Below are 22,686 nucleotides of genomic sequence, written 5' to 3'. Positions count from 1 at the left end.
CTACTGGCCCTCTATCTTCAAAGATGCCCATAACTTCTGTAGAGCTTGTGAGCATTGTCAACGCATGGGTTCTATATCACGGCAAGATATGATGCCGATGACCCCTATTTTCATTGTTGAGATTTTTGATGTTTGGGGCATTGAATTTATGGGCCTCTGTCCACCATCTTTTGTCTTTGAATACAATTTGGTAGTTGTGGATTATGTCTCCACGTGGGTGGAGGTAGTGGAAACCAGAACAAATGACGACAATGTTGTGGTTAAATTCCTCTATGAAATAATTTTTTGTCGTTTTGGGTTCCCACGTGCCATAATTAGTGACGGTGGCAAACATTTTTGCAACCGATTCTTCGAGGCATTGGTGTGCAAATACATGATCACTCACAAAGTTGGCACTCCCTACCATCCCCAGATTGGTGGTCAGGTAGAGGTTTCTAATAAGGAGGTTAAACACATCCTCGAGAAAACTGTGAGGCCCGATAGGAAAGATTGGTCCACTAGGTTGGTTGATGCACTTTGGGCCTATCGTACTGCATATAAGACACCCATCGGGATGTCTCCATATAGGATTGTGTTTGGAAAACTGTGCCATCTCCCTGTTAAGTTGGACACTAAGCTTTGTGGGCCATCAGGAAGTTCAATTTTGATATGGCCAAAGCCAGTGACCATCGAAAACTTCAACTCAATGAGTTAGAGGAGCTCCGCAATGATGCGTATGAGAGCTCTAAAATTTACAAGCCTAGGACTAAGGCATTTCATGATAAGCATATTTCTCATAAGTCCTTCGAGCCTCACCAAAAAGTGTGGCTGTTCAATGGCAAATTGCAATTGTTCCCGGGTAAACTTCGGTCTCGATGGGATGGCCCATAGAAGTCTTTCCGCATGGGGGGGTTAAAATTAAAAATCCACAAAATGGTACGACCTTCAAGGTTAATGGCCAAAGATTGAAACACTATGTGGATGGTATTGAGAAAGGGGAGATGATTGAGGTTGTCCATTTGATGGACCCAATATATCTTCCATAGTGATTACTTTGTGTCTAGGAGGCTTTAAATCCTCTAAAGATGAAATTCCTTTGGTGGTAGCCGTGCCCGAACAACATCTGACGGTCTGGTATAGCCATCTAACTGTGTTTGTAGTGAGTTCCTAGGAGACCAACGTAGACGGTGGAAATTAGAGTTCAAATGGCAAAGCCTAGAACGTAAAGGTTTAGAATTTCTGAGACTAGAGTCCGGTTTAAATACCCAGGGGTGTGGAGATTGCTTCAAAACCACCCCGGCTTGAACTCTGTATGCCAGCTCCATAGGTCGAGTTAGCTTTATGCGCCTCAATTCTGGATAACGAATCAACCTAGTCTGTCACCTTGTTGGAGAATAGAGAAAGTTACAAACACTGTTAGGGAGAAAAGTAGTACCCATGGTTTTTGCGTGAAGATTATACATGTGTTGCGCATTTTAGTATTTTCGATGTTCTATTTTTTATTTCAGATGTGCATTGACGGTAGAAATGCTTTAAATTTTTATTTGGATTGTGATTGGGTTTTTATTTAAAATAAATTTTTTAAAAAACAATTGGTTATACTTGGTTTAAAAAAAAAATACAACAGATTGTGCATGCGGCCAAAATTGGTGCACGTGCGGAGAGACCAAGCATGGGCGCACAAGTGGCCTAAGCCAAATTGGCTACTGCTCTAATGTTGCAGGAGTGGCCTAGTTCCGCTGCTGAAGCGGCCCAAAAATAGGCGCTCGTGCGGCCCCAATGGGCTCATGAGCGGTCTAGTCAAAAAAAAATAAAAATAAAAAATATATTCACAGCAAGAGCGGAGGCTTAGACCACACAAGCAGCCCAGGTCCAAAAGCATTCTACTTTCACGCCGCAGGAGCGGCCCAAAGCGGCCAATAAATCAGCGCTCATGTGGCCGAAATGGGTGCACGAGTTGCTCCCCCCCCAAAAAAACTTGCAGATTTTATTTTATTTTGTTTATTTATTTACTTATTCCTAAAAAAAAAAGTAATTAAAAAAATTACAAATAATAAATAAATAAATAAATTGTGTAGTTTCTTTAATTACTTTTTGTTTATTTAATTCTTACTTATTTTATTTCTCTTTAAAAAAAATAATAAATACATATATATATATATTTAAATTAAAACTTGCAGATTTATTTTATTTATTTTAATTTTTATTTATTTTATTTTATTTTTATTTCTTCTTTTTCTTCTTCTTCTTCTTAAAAAAAAAAAAAAAAAAAAAAAAATCTTGAGAAAACCCTAGACCACTTATTGACCCTCTTCACTTTCCCAAGTACACTCTCTCTAACTCTCATCTTCTTCTTCTTCTTCTTCTTCTTCTTCTTCTTCTTCTTCTTCTCTCTCTCTCTCTCTCTCTCTCTCTCTCTCTCTCTCTCTCTCTCTCTCACAACCCCACACAACCACAAACTCCATCCAACCCCACCATCACTAACTCCTTCTTCCTTCACCTTTCACCCCACCTTCGTTTCAAAACCACCTTCCACCGGAACACCACCATATTTTCCGACCGACAACTTTCCGGCGACTATTTTTTTTGGCGGATCTACATCATCTTCTTCATTTCTTTTCTTCCTTTTTTTTTTTAAGGTAATCACCCTCATTTTGTTTTGATTTCTTAAGTTTTCCATAAAATGTAGTAATTTAATAGTTGTTGTTGAGGCTTTGTTCATCATGCTTGTACCTACCATCATCTCCACCATTGTCCATGATCTGTACAACACCAAAAAAATAAAAATAAATAAATAAATAAATAAATCACATAATAATAATAATAATAATCATTTACTTTATTGTAGCTTATTTTTTTATTTTTTATTTTATTTTTTTTATAATGTAGCTTAGTTTAATTGTTTAGTTAGTGGTTCTCGTTAGTTTAATTGGTTAGTAGATTGTTGTTATTTTTGTTTTCCTTGTTTAGTTAGTGATTTTGTTTTATTTTTATTTTGTGATGTACTTGTTAGTTTAATTGTTTAATGGTTTAGTTTTTATTTTATTTTATTTTTATTTATTTATTTTCTGAATTTTGATTTGATTTGATTTTGTTTTCTTCTACTAACTTAGATTATTTTATTTTATTTTCTTATTTATTTATTCATTGTAGTTCATATGTGTGTTTGTCAATTTGTCTCATGCTAACTTAGTATAAGTTAATTTTTGTAGTGTATATATATATATAACAAAAAAAAAAATTGAAATAAAAGAAATCCGGGAGTGTGATGGCAATGAGGATTCGCATGATTTGTGCATACATGTGCTATTTGATGCGGTCTAATATAATGTTTCCATGTTTTTGGTTGTGCTGGTTGTCTTATTTTGTGAAGGAATGGCTTCATCATCTCGCCGAGCACCCAAACAGCCTCACAATGCTAACATTGCATTTAGGGAAATGCCAACATTGCATTTAGGAATGTGCCAACCTACGCTTGGGCCAACAAACCAGTTGCCTATGATACATCCTTTGATATGGAATACTTTCGACGCCATCAACTCACTGCGTAGAGTGTCCGGCAACTTGAAGATCGGGGCCTCTTGGGAGTCTGCACCATCACTGAACCGGCGTATCTTCGCATTGTGCGAGTCTTTTATCAAAATATGTACACCAATGACGAGGCCCCAAAAGCTCTTTTGTCCCTTGTTGACGGGGTGGAGTTAGCCATCACACCAGCTTTCATTGCTGAGGTCCTCCATTGTTCCATGGACACTATCAATGCAGAACAGTTCTCAGTATTCACTTGGGAACTCACCATCCCGGCACTCGTAACTGAATTTTATGAGGGGCGACAGGATGATAACAACCGTACTAGCATCCGGCGGGCTAACTTACCACGCCACATTCTCTTCCTTGATGTGGTTCTAAAAAAGAATGTCATCCCTCTTGGGCACAAGGAAGAGCGGCGAGGGGACTTCCTCTGTGCCTTGCACCGATTTGACTTCGGGTTTTGGGTTGACATCCCTACTTTGATCTACAACCAAATGCACCGAATCCTTAATGAAATCAAAGTGTGCAACACCCGGGGCAATTCTACATGGGCTCTCTCTTTCGCTAACCTCATCACTGAACTCATAAAAACCCAAGGGACATACCCACTCGAATCCAATGAGGTTCAGCTTCTGCCGCTCACACTTTATGGAAAAACCCACTGGCGCCAAACCACTACTCGCCTGCCATCTCTACTACTCCTCTCCGATGCCCCGGCCAATCCTAATGATGCTCCAATAGAGCCCGCCGCCGTGCCAGCACCAGCGCTAGCTTCATTCCGTATGACGAGGGCGCAATATCAGGCTTTTTGGGGTAATCAAGCTGCTATTCAGCAATCGGTGGTTGATCTCCAGGCCAACTATCAGGCCTATCGAGATTACTCACATGCGGCATTTGATGGGTATTAGCAGTCAGTTGCATCTCTGCAAACTGACTTCTATGCATACCGGGACTCGAGCGAGCAACGGTTTGATCAGCTTGGTGCTAGGGTTCATGATGAGGCGTTCGAGACTCGGACACTGATGCATGCCCTATTTGAGCAACATTTCCCACCACTGCCGGATCCATATCAGTGATATCTGTATATTTTCTTTGTTTCATTTATTTATTTATTTTTGGTTTGTTTTGTTTTGTTTTTCTTTTCCTTTTATACTGTTGTAGATACCCCATTTTTGACCGTCCTAAAGACTTGGACGTCATTGTTTGAACACCCGATGATTGTGCTCACTCGTGTTTGTTTTGAGTCCCTAAAGGTCTCAGCTGAGCGCCTTGCCTCAGAGCCTCTAATCTTGTTTGTTTTGTGCTTGGTTGTGCGCCAAGAGCTTGTTGCTTCACTTCTGGAGGAGAGGGTGACCTGTCGGCCATCCTCTTAGCCTGTTGGCCATGACTTGTGCCTGCTGGCCATCAGTGGTGGCCGGTCGGATACATTGATGGCCGGTCGGCCACAAATGATGGCCAACGACCATTTTTCTCCTTTTTTAGATATTTATTTGCTAGTTGTGCCAGCTGTTGTTCACTGATGCTTATCTCCATACACGTGTATAGAGGGATGAATGCAAGCCTTTGGCTTGTATTTCTATATAATGGGGGGTCTCTCCCCCATTTGAGAGGTTAGAAATTTTTATAAGCAAATTTCCTCTCTCTCTCTCTTGAATTCTCTCTCTCTCTTTCTCTCTCTCTCTCCCTATTTTGTGCTTGAAAGTGAGAATTTTCTACACTTTTGCAAAGAGACCCTTAGCCAAACATCTTCATCTTGGAGCCGAGGTTCTTTGAGGCTTTGTTTAAGCTCCTAAGGCTGGTTTTAGCTCAGAATTATGGCTGTTTAAGTGTTGTGCTTCAATGGTATAAGAGTTACCTTGTAAGCTTTGTTTTAGTTGTTTGCTTTGCCATGTTTTTACACTATTTTGGCCTGGTTTTCAACTACAAAAAACTGTGATTTTTGTATCTAAACATGTTGGTTTGAGATCACTTTGTGTAAAAGGGGCTGTTTACCCTTCTTGTTATTTGTTTGTGTGAGTTTTTGTGTCATCTTTTAGCATATTAAAATCAAACTTTTTGGCCCTTTTTACCTATGTTTTGAAGTCCAAAAATGGAGGGGGTGGCCTCCCCTCCTTGTGTGTCACTTCCATGCCTAGTTAGCATCCTATGGCAGCATGTTTTTATGGCTTAACCTAGCTTAATTCAGGTATGTTTTAGGCTCTAATTTGGCATGATTTGGCTCTATTTTGGGCTTCTTTGATCATGTGAACCATGTTTTGTATAGCTATAGTGAAAATACCTTCACTAGCTTAGTGTTTTAAGGCCTCTAACATGTTTTGCATGAGATGGTTGCATGTTGTAGCATCATTTTACATGTGATTTTAGTGTATATAGCTCTGTCACAGTCTCACTTATTTCACTCTTTCATTACTTTTGAGAGTTGTGTTTTGAGTCTTGTTTGCAAGCTAACACGTGAGCATGTTTTTCTAGCTTTTTATGCTTCAGTCTCAGCATGTTTTAGCCACTGTTTTGGCATGATTTAGCTCTGTCTAGAGCCGGTTTGGTCATTTGATATAGTGATCCCGGGTTTTTTCCCTTTATGTACAGTGTTCCGGACTTATGTTCCGTAGTATTGGCTGTTGTTATATCTTGTTGTTATCCTTTAATTCCTTATTTATGAGTTGTAGGATGCGTTGGGCAGGTTTGTTATAGGTTGGGTGTAATTGGGAGCAAATGGTTGCTGCCCAGATTTTGGTGTCTTCGCTCGAGCGAGGACTTTGTCGCTCGAGCGAGCTCTTTTTTTTAGATCCTTCGCTCGAGCTAGGGTTAGTTCGCTCAAGCGAGAGTTGAGTTTTGTATCTGGTGGCTCGAGCGAGAAGTCCTTCGCTCGAGCTTGCGTCTGCGTCTGATTCTGGACCTGAGAGCGGTGTTTCTTGGCTCGAGTGAGCTTTCCTTCGCTCGAGTGAGCGAGGTGTATGTTTTGAGTTTCTTCACTCGAGCGAGCATTCTGTCGCTCGAGCGTGCTTCTGGGTTGCAGACCTGAACCTTCGCATTCTTGGCTCGAGCGAGGCTTTCTACGCTCGAGCAAGAATTCTTTGTGTCTGGTCGCTCGAGCGACCAATCTTTCGCTCGAGCGAGCCTGTGTTATATCAGTAGGCAGCAGTGGGTAAACACTTCACTTTTTCATCTCTTTCATTTTCAAAACCCTAGAACCGACTCTCCCCCTCTCTCTACATATCTTCTCTCTAGGGATTGATCTACATAGAGTGTGTTTCTATCCTAAGTTCTTTGTAAGAAAGGTAGAGGGTTGTGTGGGCTACATTCTAATTTGAAAAATCTTGGATTTGGAGCACTTTGAGTTTTCATCATCTTCTCCTTTGAGCTTCTAATTTTGAGGTAGGGATAACCTACTCCATCTTATGAGCTTTGTCTTTAAATTTTGGCATTTTGATATGTTGGGGTTGTTGGGTAATTTTAGAGAAGTTAGGGTTTGTTATGTAATTTAAGGAAGAGGGGTTTTCAAATTATTGAAGCCTATGTGTTTGTGAATTGTTGAAAATGGAATTAATAGTGTTACATTGGTGAAATCAAACCTTAGGGTGGATTTGTGAAATAGGGAAAATGCCCTAATTGTTATGATAAATTAATTTGTATAATTAATTTTGGGAAATGAGAAATTGAGTTAGGAATAATGAAATTGGGAAATTTTGGGCTATCGGTGGAGGCTAGTCTTGATTGTTGTAGATACTGCATGTTGATTAGGGAAAACCGAAACTAATCACATTGAATATGTCATCGAATATGACCGTTGGTATAATACATCAAACTTATGTATTGATTAACCGTGTATATGATACGTGTATATATGCATTGTGTTGTGTAGGAGGAGATAGGGGATGTGCTCCACGGTTTAGGGGAAGATAGGGGATGGACTCCTAAACCAGACATCGTTTGGGAGGAGATAGGGGATGTACTCCATTGATACAGCAAATATGTGTATCTATTGAAGCATTGATATAGCAAATCTGTATATCATATATGACGTATGGAAGTGTTTGTTTGAGATTGATACAACAATTATGTGTATCTATTGTGAAGTAAGAAGTGTTTAATACAAGTTGTTATTAAATTACCTGGCCAGGTTCTGAGCCACATTTATGAAATGAATTGATAAGTGAGGGAAAATGGAATGTAACGTGGACACATGTGTCATGGAACTGTATTACGATATAATTGGTTTATGAGTGTTAACCATCTATCAAATGCTACTGTTTTAGTCATTGCTTATATTTGGTTTAGTATATCTCTACTGGGCTGTGGCTCACCCTATATGGGACATCATTTTCTGGTCCAGGTGATATGCCACCTCCAAGGACATAGCTTGGAAGGTCTTAGGAGTTGAAGACTCTTCTTGTTATTTTGTTATCTTTTGTGGTGTTACATGTAAATTCAGGCCAAGGGCTTAATATGATGTGAGTTAGTGCTCTCTTTTGTGTAACCAAGTGTTGACTTGGAAAGTTGTAAGCCGTTGGGCATTTACTTTTGATGTCAACATGTAATACATCTGTAAGGACTACTCTGATAAACGGAAAGTGTTTATTTCTCTTATATCAATGCTTGTCAAGAATGTGGGGTTGTATGTATTTTTTTGAGGGCGTTACAACTTGGTATCAGAGCGTATTGGGTTCGAATACTTTGGGTACGCGGAAAGTGGTTAGCACCACAATGGGTTTGTCTCGCTTGTTAGAGACTTTTGTATGACATTATGTGTTTATTTGATAACATGTTTATGTGACTACTTGGGTATGGGATTTAGTTTCTGGGATGTTGATTGGATTCTTGGGTTTCTGGGAGTCCTATTGGAAAAGCACTTGATCAATGCTGTTTCTAACTGGAACTCTAGTAACGCCTCGGGACTGTCATTATCCGGAAATGAAATTCATAAGTGCTTATGTGATTATGTGCTTATGTGGAGTGAATTACTGTTGTCCATCGCATTAGGATATGAGTGTTATAGCTTCGGCACATTTGTGAATGTGCTAATGTTCTTCATTACCTTTATTAGGATGTCAGGACAAGGACGTGGTGGTAGGCGAGGTAGGCCTAGAAGGTAGGAGATGCCTTTACCGGAGGAGATTCTGGCACAGCGTGAGGGTGTTGGCTAGGCCAATGTGGCCGAGCTAGTGGGTCAGTAGGCTATGGGTGGCTTAGCTCGCGAGATAGCAAGAGCATTTAGGGAATCCATAGGCATCCTCAGAGCTGAGAATCCAATTCAGGCTCCAGTTCAGGCCCAGGTTGTTGATGCAGGGCCTTCCTTTCTGAAGAGGGAGTTTTTTCGGTCTAATCCAGACGAGTTTTTGGGGGATCTGAAAGAGCCACTTAAAGCTGATGAGTGGTTGGAGCAGATGGCTAAGGCGTTTGAGATGCTTGGCATCGAAGATGGGGTTTTGAAGGTGACCTTGGCGTCTTTCCAGCTAAAGGGGGATGCGGGTCAGTGGTGGAAGTTCACGAGGGGTAGCATTGTTGGCACTTGGGAGGCTTTTGTAGATGCTTTCCAGGAGAAGTTTCTGTCTCCCGCTGTTAGGGAGAAGTTGAGAGACCAGTTCTGCCCGCTAAAGCAGCTGAGTTCATCAGTGGCCGAGTTTGAGGCCGCGTTTACTAGTCTGTCCAGGTTTGCTCCTGAGCTTGTGGCGTCAGAAGAACGTCGCTGCCTCGAGTTTGAGAGGAAACTGAGGCACGGGCTCAAGATGAGAGTTGGCGGGTCTATGACTCGGGAGTATAGGCGCCTTGTGGATGCAGCTGCACATATGGAGATTATGATGCATAAGGAGGAGGAGAGATTGAGGGGCTCCAAGAGGAGTCAGGATGGCCAGGGTGATGGCAGGAGGTAGAGGGGTTCTAACCCTCAGTAGTCTCAGGGTGGTTTTGCCAGATCTACCTTTCCAGTGCTGAGTGCAGGTTCTGGGAGAGGCAGTCAGGGAGACGTGACTTGTTACAAATGTGGTCAGCTAGGCCACAAGTTTGCAGCTTGCCCGCAGAGGGGAGGAGGTTAGAGAGCTGCTTTATCTTCGGCTCGACCTCAGAGCCAAAGCCAGGGCAGAGGTCAGCCATTGTCTTGTTATCAGTGTGGTCAGCCGGGGCACCTGAAGAGGTTTTGCCCACAGTTGAGTGCCACATCAGGTCTGTCTGGGTCGAGACAGACGTAGAGTTTTTAGCCAGCACAGTCAATTCAGGCCTCGAGGGCCAATCTGGGAGCTTCGTCGTCCCAGTCTGTGCAACAGTCTTTTGCTCCTAGGGGTGAGCAGGTTGATCAGAGACCTTCTGGGCGTGTGTATGCTGTTACCGCGCAGGATCTTGTACCTGCTCTATCTGTTGTGAGAGGTACCTTCTTGTTTTGCAACTCGGTTGCCAATGTATTGATTGATACGGGTGCATCCTATTCTTTTATATCTGCTGCATTTGCATCTGCTTTGGGGCTGGAGTTGGCACAGTTAGCATCTCCTATATGTGTTGTGTCACCTATTGGGGTGAGTTGATTTTGAAGAAAGGGTGTCGGGACAGATCAGTGGTCTACCCCATTAGTGAACAGTTAGGCTGAGGTCTTAGTTTCTATTACAGGGACAGTTATATCGGTTATTCAGATAGATCCGTACAATATGGCAAGCTTAGAAGAGATAGTGCGTCACCTCCAAGAAAGCATGAAAACTATGCAGCAGGACGTTGCCCTTCAAGCAGAATCTGCCAAACAACAGGCCACGATCGTGACCCAATAGGCAGAATTAATCACTAGGCTATAGGAACAAACTGGAGCATCTGCTTCACACCAGGCTCCTCCCCCACCAAAAGTTCCCATACTCAGGGAGACAACTAATGTCCAAGATGATACGGACATTCCAATCGGGCTGGCTCCGCCCCCAGTTTTACCCCAGCTGTCCAAAACACCCACCAACTTGCCAGATTCTCCCTTTGAGTTCGAGACGGACCCCATAGCACTGAAAGTAAGCAAGCTTGAAAAGCTGTTCAAGAAGTCTAAAGGGGCTCATTCCATTCCGGATATTGAGGATGGGTACACCGACTCGGCTGTGACACTGCCGGACCGTTTTAAGATGCCACATATTGACCGCTTTGACGGGTCAGGGGACCCTATGGTACATTTGCGGCTGTTTTCAGACATTCTAAGCCCGATGGGCCTCTCTAGATTATAGAAGCTTTCCTTGTTTGGCCGGACCTTGTCAGGTGTATCGGCCATTTGGTATGCAAAATTGGAAGATTCCGTCAAGAGGAGTTAGGAGGAGATGGCCGAAGTCTTCATAGCTCAATACTCATACAATACACAGATCGAGATTACGACCCGTGATCTTTAGATAACCAAGCAGCAGCTGAAGGAGAGTTTCTCAGATTTTGTAACCCGGCGGAGGGCCAAAACCTCGATGATGACCATTGGGCCAGTTGACAAAGATCAAATACGGATGGTTGCGCGCAACCTCCAGCCCAAGCTTATGCAGAAGATGATCGTTCTCTCCCTCTCCACCTTTGCAGACCTACATGAGATAGGGGTGCAGATCGAGGATGCTATGAAACAGGGTCTGATTGACCAAGACCGAGAGTAGCCTAAGAGGGCATTCAACCGTAGTTCAAATGCAGGCACAAGCAGTGCTGCAGCTGGTAGATCTTCAGATGTGAGTATGGTTACCACCACCACCCCGAGAACCCTTGCAGCTACGCCATTCACCGGTGCGTCCGGATATAGCTCACAAACAACCAAGTATTCCCCTCGAAGCCAAAGAACCTTCACCCCACTATACATGCCCCCGTCCAAAGCTCTGGGGGTTTCGATCAGGAAAGGGCACTTAAAGCCCCTAGAGGTGCGACCGCTACCAGACAGACTCCCTGCTTCCCATAACGCGGCCACGTACTGCGCCTATCACCAGCAGCATGGTCATGACATCGACCAGTGCTTTCGATTACGTCACGAGATTCAAGATCTTATCGACAACAGGGTGATCATGCCCCGGGAAAAACCAAATGTCACAACCAACCTTGTCTCACCACATAACCAAGCCTTACCTCCAAACGCATCAATTTCATCCAAACTGGGGTTGCGTCATACGACCCCAGCATATATATCACCCGTTCTCACCTACCCAAGCCGAAGGTGTTCATTCCTGACAGCACTGACTCGTGCGTGTTGGACATCTCCCAAACCCAACCAGAAACGGTGGTGGTAACTATCAGAGATGGAACTGAGTCAACTGTGAGAACAGACGAGGATGAGCAGTCAAAACTTGATGGGTCTGCGAGTTTCAAGTACAATCCGAGCGGTTACATTACATCAGTAGGCCAGGCTAGGCCGAATGTGGAATCGTCAATAGGGGCAGAGATTTGTGTAGCACGAGAGGATGGACTTGATCAAGGTCTAGATGACCTAGTGGATCTGGAAGAAGACCTTGTAAATCTGCAATTCTTTGAAGAGCAGGATTCAGGGGACGTGACAGTCAATTGGTTTGATGGGTCAGCAGAAACTACTGGATGGCTTGACGACCAACCAGATATTGTGGAACAACCTCAGTTAGAGCAAAGTCTGCCAGGGACGGAGACATCAACAATGGCCGGAAGGGCCAGGAATTAGAATGCACTGCCAGAGAGCACCGGTGATAATATTTTTGCTTAGGACCAGAGCATTTCGAGTACAGAGGACATTGAACTGCAAGCCGCACTGAAACAATTCAAGCGAGAAAGGACCGAGGATTCTGAAAGAGTCAGGAAAGCCAAAGCCCCTGAGGGGACAGAATGTGTTGTGAGCACGGGAATGGAAGGTACTGTGGGTACAGGAATAGTTGTAACGGAGCCGGACAGGTGCCTGTCAGTTGCCAATGACATGTGATGGGAAGATGACGACCTACGTCTTGCCCACATAGATGACGACTAGGGACAAAGCCAGCCAGATGATACCTGGTATGTGGGCGAGGCAGACCACATGACTAGGAGGGGGCGATATTTTAAGCCCCCGCACTTGGATCAACCAGAAGCGTCCGAGAAGGACAAGGAGGTGGAGAAACAAAAAGAAAAGTTCCTTGAAGAAGAGGTTGTGCTGAAACAGCTGAAGAAGATACAGGCAGACATCTCCATCTGGGGACTGCTTATGGCTTCACGAGTTCATAGACAGGCTGTCCTTTCGGCAATAGACAAGGCCAAACTCTCAATAAACACCACGCCTGAGCAGTTGGTAGGGCTGGTCTTTCCGGGAAGAGCTTCCCCGACATTGACCTTTTCTGACAAAGAGCTGCCGCTTGAGGGCTCAGATCACAATAAACCACTCTACATCTCTGTGGAGTGTAGGGACAAGTGGATATCGGTGGTTCTTGTTGACACGGGATCCGCCATTAACGTGTGCCCATCAAGGATAGCATATGCAATCGAGTTGAAACCCGCAGACTTCGTGCCAACTACCCAAGTGATAAGGGCCTACGACAATACAAGCAGAGGGGTAAAGGGGATTGTGCAGATTCAGGCCAAGGTTGGTCCAGGACAACACGATGTTAACTTTCAAGTCTTGGACGTTCCCGCAACCTTCAATCTACTCCTAGGGTGGCCGTGGCTGCACCAGGTGAGGGCAGTCTCTTCCACCCTGCATCAGATGTTGAAATATCCGCACGGGAAGGAGGTAGCTATTGTTTTTGGGAATTCGTCAATTCATCCACCACCAGAGGTGTCCATGCCGATTTTGGAAATCAAGCATGGCACGGAGGATGTGTTCCTATCAGGGTTCACCTTAGCCAAGGCCCAGGTCGTTCAGAACATCTTAGCTACTGATGAGGGATTGTATGTCAGCGCACAGTCAGTGTACCTCATGAACAAACTCCAGCACATCCCCGGGATGGGACTAGGAAGAAATGGCCGGAAAGACATTACAGTATCGGCCGAAGTGCCGCACAACCTGCATACCTTTGGCTTAGGCTATTTGCTTACCAAAGAGGACTGGGTAAGGAAAGACAAAGAAATGGCTGGAAGAGCCAGAGCCAAGCAGACCGGGAAGCGTTTTCATTTGATGCATCGGCCTATTCAGGGTACCCTGAACGGACGCTTTGTCCGAGAGGGGGAAGACTTTCCATTCTGCGGCTTCCCAGAGCCATGGTTGAACGCAGAAAAGAGGCGAATGCCGGGATTTGAAATCTTCTTTGGCTTACAGTTATCCAAGGATGATGAGGCCGAGGAGCAAACAGACCCATCAACTGAGATTAAACAGTGTTAGGAAGTGGATTTTGAGAACACCGAGTTTGAAATGGGGGTAGCATTGGCCTGTCTACTATCAGATCCTCCAATCGTCCATGAGTGCTTAGGGAATGATCTCTCAGTGTCTATGATTAGGAATGAAACGGCTGCGAGCCCGCCTTCAAACATTTTGGATGCATCTGTCTCACCCTTTCTCGTCTGGCAATACGAGGATGGATTCTTATCGAGCAGCACCGGGTCAGGTAGTGAGCCAGAATCTGATTCCACTGAGTCCGTAGGGTCGAAATCAGGTTCCAGCTCGTCTGAGTCTGAGTCCGGTATTCTTGGGGGTGATAACCCAGATGCCACAGTCCTGTCTAGGTCATCTTTTTCTTTCCCTTTTGAGTCTGTTGTAACAGAAGAATCAGATGGACTGGATGAAGTGATTAATGAGAATGGAATAGCTATGGCTTCTGAGTACTTTTCTATGCCTTTGATTTATTGTACTAATCAGGACTTTCAAAATTTCGATAAAAACGACGAGGAAGAAATTCCTCCGGTTTTGAAATATTTGCTTGAACAAGAGCAGGAGAGGTTTGTAAATCACTGGTTGATGAAATCACCCAAATTAATGTTGGTATTGAGAAGGACCCGCGGCTGGTCCAGATCGGGTCCACATTGTCTTCGGAAGAGCGCGAGCGCTTAGTCGCTTTATTAAAAGATTTCAAAGTTGTTTTCGCGTGGTCCTACGAAGACATGCCTAGAATTAATCCTAAGATTGTACAGTACCGGATCCCTCTCGACCTAGAGGCCCGACCTGTCAAGCAGAAACTCAGAAGAATTCGCCCCGATTGGGCTATCAAGATTAAAGAGGAGGTCACCAAGCAAATTGACGCAGGGTTCCTGCTGGTATCCGAATACCCAACTTGGTTGGCCAACATAGTTCCAGTGCCAAAGAAGGACGGCAGAATTTAGGTATGTGTGGATTTCAGGGATCTAAACAAAGCCAGTCCGAAGGACGACTTTCCTCTGCCGTATATCGATGAGTTAGTATATTTTACCACAGGGCATGCATTGCTCTCATTCATGGATGGCTTCTCAGGCTACAATCAGATTGTAATGGCACCCGAAGACTGGGAGAAGACTACCTTTACCACCCCGTGGGGGACCTATTGTTATAGGGTAATGCCGTTTGGGCTGAAGAATGCTGGAGCTACATATCAACGGACTGCAACCACAATATTGCATGACATGATCCACAAAGAGGTTGAGGTGTACGTGGATAACATGATTGTCAAGTCCAAAGAAAGAGAGGGCCACTACACCGCCTTGCAAAAGTTCTTCCAAAGGATCAGAGAATTCCGGTTGCGGCTGAATCCTCAGAAATGTACGTTTGGTGTTACGGCAGGAAAAATGCTAGGGTTCTTGATCACACAAAGGGGCATCGAAGTCGACCCTTCCAAAATCAAGGCCATCTTAGAAACGCCACCACCAAGGACTAAAAATGAGGTGCGAGGCTTTCTGGGTAAAGTGCAATTCATAAGACGGTTTATCTCAAAATTAACCTTGACTTGTGAACCACTTTTTGGTCTCCTGAAGAAAGGAATGAAGTTCCAATGGTACGGCCGATGCTAAGCTGCTTTTGAACAGATTAAGCAATATTTACAGAACCCACCTGTGTTGTCACCACCAGAGCCGGGGAAACCGTTGATCTTGTACCTTTCAGTGACTGAAACTACAATGGGCTGCATGCTTGCACAAGAGTTTGAGGACAAAGTGAAGAGAGCCATCTACTATCTGAGCAAGAAAATGCTGGATTACGAGACCCGCTACACTCCGCTGGAGAAGGCTTGTTTGGCCTTGGTATGGGCTACCAGAAAGCTACGGCACTACCTATTAGCTCACTCTGTAATGTTGGTTTCAAGATTAGATCCCATCAAATATCTCTTCGAGAAACCGGCACTTACGGGTAGGCTAGCCTGGTGGTTGCTTCAGCTTTCCGAATTTGATCTGAAGTATGTGACGCGTAAGTCAGTAAAGGGGAGAGCGGTAGCGGAGTTCGTTGCCGATCACCCAGTTGAAGGAGATAAAGCAGTTGAGTACCTATTCCCAGACGAGGCCATTCTGCACATTGAAGAAGAATTTTTGACGATGTACTTTGACGGAGTATCAAACCAATACGAGTATGGGATAAGAGTGTTGCTGATAGCACCTGACAATTCCCGTATACCCCTAGCATTCAAACTCTGGTTCAAAGTATTGAATAATGAAGCAGAATATGAGGCATGCACTGCTGGTTTAGAAGTTGCCCTAGAACTAGGGGCAAAACGGTTGGATGTCATCCGGGACTCAAACCTTGTTGTATCTCAGGCTAAAGGAGATTGGAAAGTCAAAGAAGAAAAAATGAGAAGTTACCACCAAACCTTGGACTTGCTGATTCCTCGGTTTGAGAAGTTGAATTTCGCCCATCTGCTAAGAGAGAACAACAGGTTCGCAGATTCACTAGCAACTCTATCTTCCATGATAGACATCTCTTTGGGAGTTCGGATGCGTCCGATCATCATTGACCAGAAATTTGTGCCGGCCTGCGAGCTGATTGCTGTCATAGAAGAGGTTCACGATGAGAACCCCTGGTATTATGACGTTTGGAACTTCTTAGAGAAAGAAACATATCCACCAGGGGCAAACGCCAAAGATAAGAGGGCAATACGAAGAATCGTTGGTCAGTTCATCGTCTGCGAGGGTAAACTGTACAAGAGAGGTCATCTGGGAATGCATAAGCTGTGTGTTGATGCTGAAGAATCGAAGCGCCTGATAGAGGCCATCCACGGAGGAGAGTGCAGAGCACACGTGAACGGGGTGATGATAGCCCAGAAAATCCTTAGACAAGGTTACTACTGGTCCACCATGGAGAACGATTGTATTGGCTTTGTCTAGCGATGCCACAAATGCCAGATCCATGCAAACCGCATGAACATTCCGCCATCGAAGCTATACAACATGACTTCACCATGGCCATTTTCAGTTTGGGGGATTGATGTGATCGGGGTTGTCACTCCGAAGGGTTCCAATGGGCATGAGTTCATTCTGGTAGCGATAGACTATTTTATGAAGTGGGTTGAGGCCTAATCTTCTGCGATATTGAAGGCTTCACATGTCACAAAGTTCATCAGGAATAACATCATCTGTCGCTACGAGGTCCCAAATGAGATTATTTCAGATAATGGTTTCCACTTCAAGAAGGAGGTGATCGACTTGTTGGAAAAATACAACGTGGCCTTTCACAAGTCATCTACATATCGGCCACAAACCAATGGAGCAGTTGAGGCCGCCAACAAGAACATCAAGCATATCCTGCACAAGATGGTGGAGACCTACCAGGACTGGCCAGATAAGCTGCCATTTGCTCTGTGGGGCTACCGGACTTCAATTCGTACTTTTACTGGAGCAACTCCATATTCCTTGGTCTATGGGATGGAGGCTATCCTGCCTATTCAAGTTGAGGTTCCATCTTTGCGAGTATTGGCTGAGTGTTAGATAGCTGAGGTAGATTGGCAGCAGAGCAAATTTGAAGAACTCATGCTGTTTGATGAAAGAAGGCTAAAAGCACTGTACCATGTTCAGGGTTATCAACGCAGAATCGCCAGGGCTTTCAACAAGAAAGTTAAGTCCAGGGATTTGAAAGAAGGAGATTTGGTGCTCAAAGACAACTGAGCTCCCATTCACGACCCTAGGGGCAAGTTCAAACCTAATTGGACTGGTCCTTACATCATCAAGTCTATTTGGTTAGGTGGAGCTGTAGTTCTGATGGACCTAGATGGCCTAGAGTTCTCCCAACCGATCAACATGGACAAGTTGAAAAAATATTTTCCCTGAGTGGCTTGCTAGGCCGAAAACCCGGAAGGGCGACCTAGACAAAAGTTAGAGCACAAAAAATTTTGAAATTACAAAGACTGAGCTCGCAAGGTTAAAAACCTGCAAAGGGCGGCCTTGGCAAAAGTTAGAGCGCAAAAGGAGAGAGTAAATACATGAGTGAACCCAAGTCGAACTACGTAAGGCTTGATTCCCATCTTTGGGATATGTAGGCAACTTCATTCCGAAGTCCAGCCATAAACACTTCCCCGATCAACTTTGTCCACGTGATCGCCTTGGTCATCTTTGTCTATTCAGCATTCAAGAGCTCGGTCATGATCTCTGGTGTAGTGTTACTCAGACTAGGGGCAACTTTCCAGTTGCTAGGATCCGGGGTTGTACATCTCAGTGATAGATCTTGGGCATGTCTAGTTCTGATCCATATCAAAAATAGTTTTGAACAGTTTTAATAAAAGTTGATTTTGCTCAAATTAATCTTTTTACAACTTAGACCATTTTTGGACCAAACGAAAAATTTTCAGTATCCACAACCTTCAATTTCATTGATTTCAATACAGAGTTCTCCTACTCTTGAGTACAAATTGAAGTTGTTTTTTTTATTACATTCATAAAGAAAACTTGCAAGTTATGATTAAAGAAAATAAATTCGAGGCATAAGTCAGGTGTTCTTGCCTCCCCTCCCAGAGCTTGTGGAAGCCTCTGACGCCAAAGTGGGCCTTACCTGTGCCTCTTCATTGAGCCAATCTAGGCACTCATCAGAAAGGGTGCAGCTAAAAGCGGGAGCAGGAGCCAGAAGCTCTCTTGTCCTCCAGGCTATGGCATACCGAGCTAGCTGCGTGCCTCAGACTGGAAATGCAGCAGGGTACTCTATCCCCTCCTCCGGGCAAGTCTGATCATGTCCAAACTAGCGCCAAAATCAAAACGGAAAGTAGACCACGCAGTGTGTTAGGCCAACCAATTGAATCCTGGGCTGACGGGTCATATTCTAACTCATTGTTGGTAGATTGAGCTAAGGCCAACGCCAAGCAATGTCAGTAGCGAATAAACTGCACATCTAGTTAAACCACCATCCCTCATCCGGGGCATCAACTAGACGTCGTCGGAAGAAGTAAATGCGAGCTGAATATGTGGGGCAAGAGTCCACAATCTTCAATTTGTCCATCGACCATATCTGGAGAGGGATGAAAAATGAGAGATTAAAGAATAGAGAGATGTATGTTGAGAGAAAAGTGAGAAAAAGGGTTTTGAGAGAAAAACCGAGCCTGAGGGCCGAGTGATGTGAGAAACATATGTGAGAAATGATGGGAAACATACCTGTAATAGTAGTGGACTCCCCACCAAGCTAGCTGTCTCCCGGCGATGAAAAGTGTCCAAGCCTATCAACGTCTCAGCAAGCGTCATGGCGATGCAACTTTGCCCTCCCTCAGGCCCTCAGCAACTTCAATCAAATGAGTGCTAAGCCCACCGGAGCCTGGAGCAAGTAAGAATTGAGATAACATGCACAAGCAAAGCGCATGTCGCCGATAACCCTGCCAATGATGATCGCCACGGTCACCGGCATCAGAAAACCGACAAACCAAGCTCGGAATGTCTAAATCTCTATCATGAATCAATGATCGAGCATCATGCAAAGTGAACCCACACATCTGCCCCAATGCTTGGACGTGGTCAAAGCGGAATTGTGGCAAGATTTCTTCATCGCGCTCGGATTCCATTAAAGATTGAAAATCTTCAAAAGTGGGACAGATCTCTTGCTCGCCAAAGCTAAAGACGTGTGTCACCGGATTCCAAAACCTTGCCGCGGCATGAAGAAATGGAAAACGCAGCGGGGTGTGACTTAACATGAATAGTGCGCTTATGCCAAAACCCCAGAAATTAAGCTTTTCCGAGCCATCTAAGTTCGTAATCCAATTTGTGAGGTTTTGAGCAAGGAATGCTTCCATTTGGTGAAAATTTGAGCTGAAATGAAGAGAATCCCGAAGCTGGAACTCATATCGAAGATAAGGCAGTGAGTGGAGGACAGATGTCAACATTTCGGAGAGTCTGCCATCGATGGCCGACAGTGGTTCATCAGTGGGCGGCAGTGGCACACTGATGGCTGGCAGGACTCCATCGATGGCCGGTAGCACCTCTCTCATTCTCACTGACCTTCTTGTTGAAAACCCAGTTGTTTGCTGCAGAGAAGTCCTGTTACCTAGGTCTTTTAAGGTCTTGTTTTGTCCTGTTGGAATCTGTCGTGTCTCGTTCAAGACGTATTAGTTTCTTTTTTGTGTCAGGTTGTGATCATCTTCCTTTCATTTATCGAGTTGTTGTAATTTGCTTATTGAGTTGTAAACTTGTTAAGACTTTGTTTTGCTTATCAAGTTGTTTTATTCTTAGTTGGTTCACTACCTGATTAGTGTAATTCGAGTGTTTGGTTTTCAAAACAAAAGTTTGAACTCATTTACATTGTTGTGTAAAATGATGCGATGCGATGTATAGTATTCTACGGGATATCAAGTGAAATCAAATGACTGTACAGAAGAAAAAGTATAGCACATACCGGGGTCAAGCCGTAAACTCTGACAAGCTCATGACTAGCTGGAGGAGGAGCGAAGGGAATATGATAAGTCTCTCCAGCCCGCCCTTGGCATGTCATAGTAGCAGGCAGCACGAGCCATGCAGTCCCCTGTCTTCCTTCAGGACCTCTCCTCCTACGAGACCTAGTCGCTCCGTCTCTCCCTCTCGCAGCTGGAGCCCTCGCTCTCTCTCCTCCTCGCACACTGGACAAAGGAGGCATCAAATGTGTCTGAATAAAGGTCGCGTAGTCGCCCTCTGCACGGAAATACTCAGTCTCCAGTCCCACCATGAACTGAATCACCTGGTCGGCGGACAACCTGTGTGTCTCCCTCATCGATGGTGGAGGTGCCATCGGCACAAATGGAGCAGGCGCTCCCAAAGTCTGACGCATGAAGGGCTCACTCAAAAACCAAGAACGACAGATTGGACCCTCGAACAGAATGTAGTACTGAGACATAGTCCGGGCAGTGTGGTACTGATCTTGGAGTCCTGACGGGATCGCATCCCATGGCTGCCATGTAATCTGAGAAAAGAAAACCGACAAGATGACCAGTCGTTAAATAACTAATCAAGATGCATCGGATTAATTGAAATAATCTTATTGCAGACTTACCTCACGCACTGTGATCGTGTCGAAAAATTACCGGAAGAACATGAAGCTCTCTCGGGTCCTACAACGGAGCTGGCCATAGTATACATCAGAAAATAGGATGGCCGTTGGGGTCTCCTCCATAGGCTCCGGAGCAAGTGTCGGGAAGTATGCGTACACCCACAGCTGTGAGAAAGATGTGATCAGTACAGTGTATGAATAGATTGCAGAAAATAAAACGCAGTACAATGAATAAAGGTTGCAGGCCTAGAGTAAATATTTGATTGTGTGTGTGCAGTGTATGGTATGTAGTGTGCAGCATGTATGGTGTAAAGAAAATCCAAAGCAGAAAGCATACAGTGCAAGAGCAGATACAGACAATACAAAAAGTACAAGTGATAAACAAAGCAAAAGTACAAATGCTGAGTAAAGCAATGAAAAGGGAAAACTAGGTTGTGTACCTCCCAAGCTCGCCAGTAGCCGCCGATCAACCTCCCACGCATCCGAGAGGTGGAGCTTATGTATCCATAAAGAGTGGTGAGGCCGGCCGCACTCCAGTCATAGAAACGGACCCGCTGGAGTACCACCAGAGCGCCTAAGAAGTATAAACCTACGGTATTCCACCTGTTCGAAAACAAGGTGGTACGGAAAAAGAACAAGAGAAAGCCCTTGGCATACTGCTCTGCCTCCTCATCAGTATCGGGATCCCCCCTCCTGTAATGTTCCTTGAACCAAGAGTATCTAACCATGCCTGCTCGAAGTATCGGTGGACGTGTCCCAAGCAATGTGTCCAATGCAGCCACCCACTCTCCAATGTCGGGATCGAGGGGAATCGGATCACCTCCTACGCCCAGGCCGGTGATCATGGCGAAGTCGAGAGGAGTCATGGTCATCTCTCCCTCCATTGAGAAGTGGAAAGAGTTGGTGGTGTCCCACCACCTCTCCACAGGAGCCCCTAGGAGAGGGCGACTCGCTGTAACCCGCGTTAAGCTGCAGCAAAATACGCCAAAGCCGGTCCCATCGATGATTCGGCTAATCCTTGCGGGAAGTACATCATACCAATCCCTAGCGGTCGTAGCGCCATAACCCCTGAATGAGCGGGATCCATCCTGCAACAATAAATGGAGTTCAGATTACATCAGTCATGTATTGAAAATGCAGTTCACGTCAGATTAGCGATGTACAGTAAATGCAGTTCAGAAAAGATCAGTGATGTATTAAAAATGCAGGTCAGATGAGATTAGTGATGAACAGTAAATGCAGTTCAGATCAGATCAGTGATGTGTCAAAGATACAGTTGAATTCAGAATAGTGACACCTAAGGTGCGCTCGTATACGGTACATATAGGGCAGTGATGCACGAAGTACAGTTCAATGCAGAGCAATAATGTATGAAATACAGTCAGGTCAAAGCATGTGATGCGATCAGATTGAAATAGTGCAAGAAATGCAAATAGTTGAAAGTAATACTGCAGAAAAGCAGAGTTCGTACCTCTACAGCAATGGCCGACAAATGAGACATCGGCTCCCTCAGTAAAAGGACGTCTAGCGCACCCTCATCAAAATCAGTAAAAGTGTGGATTCCTCCCGCCACCGGTATAATGTGAGTCTCCGGGTGATACCTCGCGGGGTCAAAGGGACGAATGCTCAATGGTAAAGGCTGAGGCTCAACCTCTGGCTTAGCCGCAAAGTCCGCCGCCAACTCTACTGGAGGGAGTGCGGGGAAGCCCTCATCATGTGGGACATCGTCAGCCATCTGAGATAGATGCAAAAATGAGCAAATGATGAAGTTTTGAACAAATCAAATCCTAAGAAAGAGAAAATTCAAGAAAAGTTGAAAACCAGAGAAGAGTGAACTAACCTCGAAAGAAATCCGGGGGAAATGATCCTTGAATGGGGGAAATGACAAAAGAGGCCTCAGATGCAATTTCTAATCGATTCAAATCGAAGAAAACCAAGAGGTT

The 22,686-nt window shown here is 44.6% G+C and overlaps 1 pseudogene; it reads left to right on the top strand.

Annotated features, from left to right (window-relative positions):
* The first annotated feature begins 64 nt into the window (after positions 1–64).
* LOC145799368 (uncharacterized) lies at positions 65–1,025 on the top strand (annotated as a pseudogene).
* Positions 1,026–22,686: the final 21,661 nt, after the last annotated feature.

This window comes from Camellia sinensis, chromosome 9 (genome assembly GCF_055761805.1).
Source record: "Camellia sinensis isolate YWXY chromosome 9, ASM5576180v1, whole genome shotgun sequence".
NCBI lineage: Eukaryota > Viridiplantae > Streptophyta > Magnoliopsida > Ericales > Theaceae > Camellia > Camellia sinensis.
The sequence above is the reverse complement of the archived record's forward strand: the minus strand, read 5'-3'. Positions and strand labels throughout refer to the sequence as shown.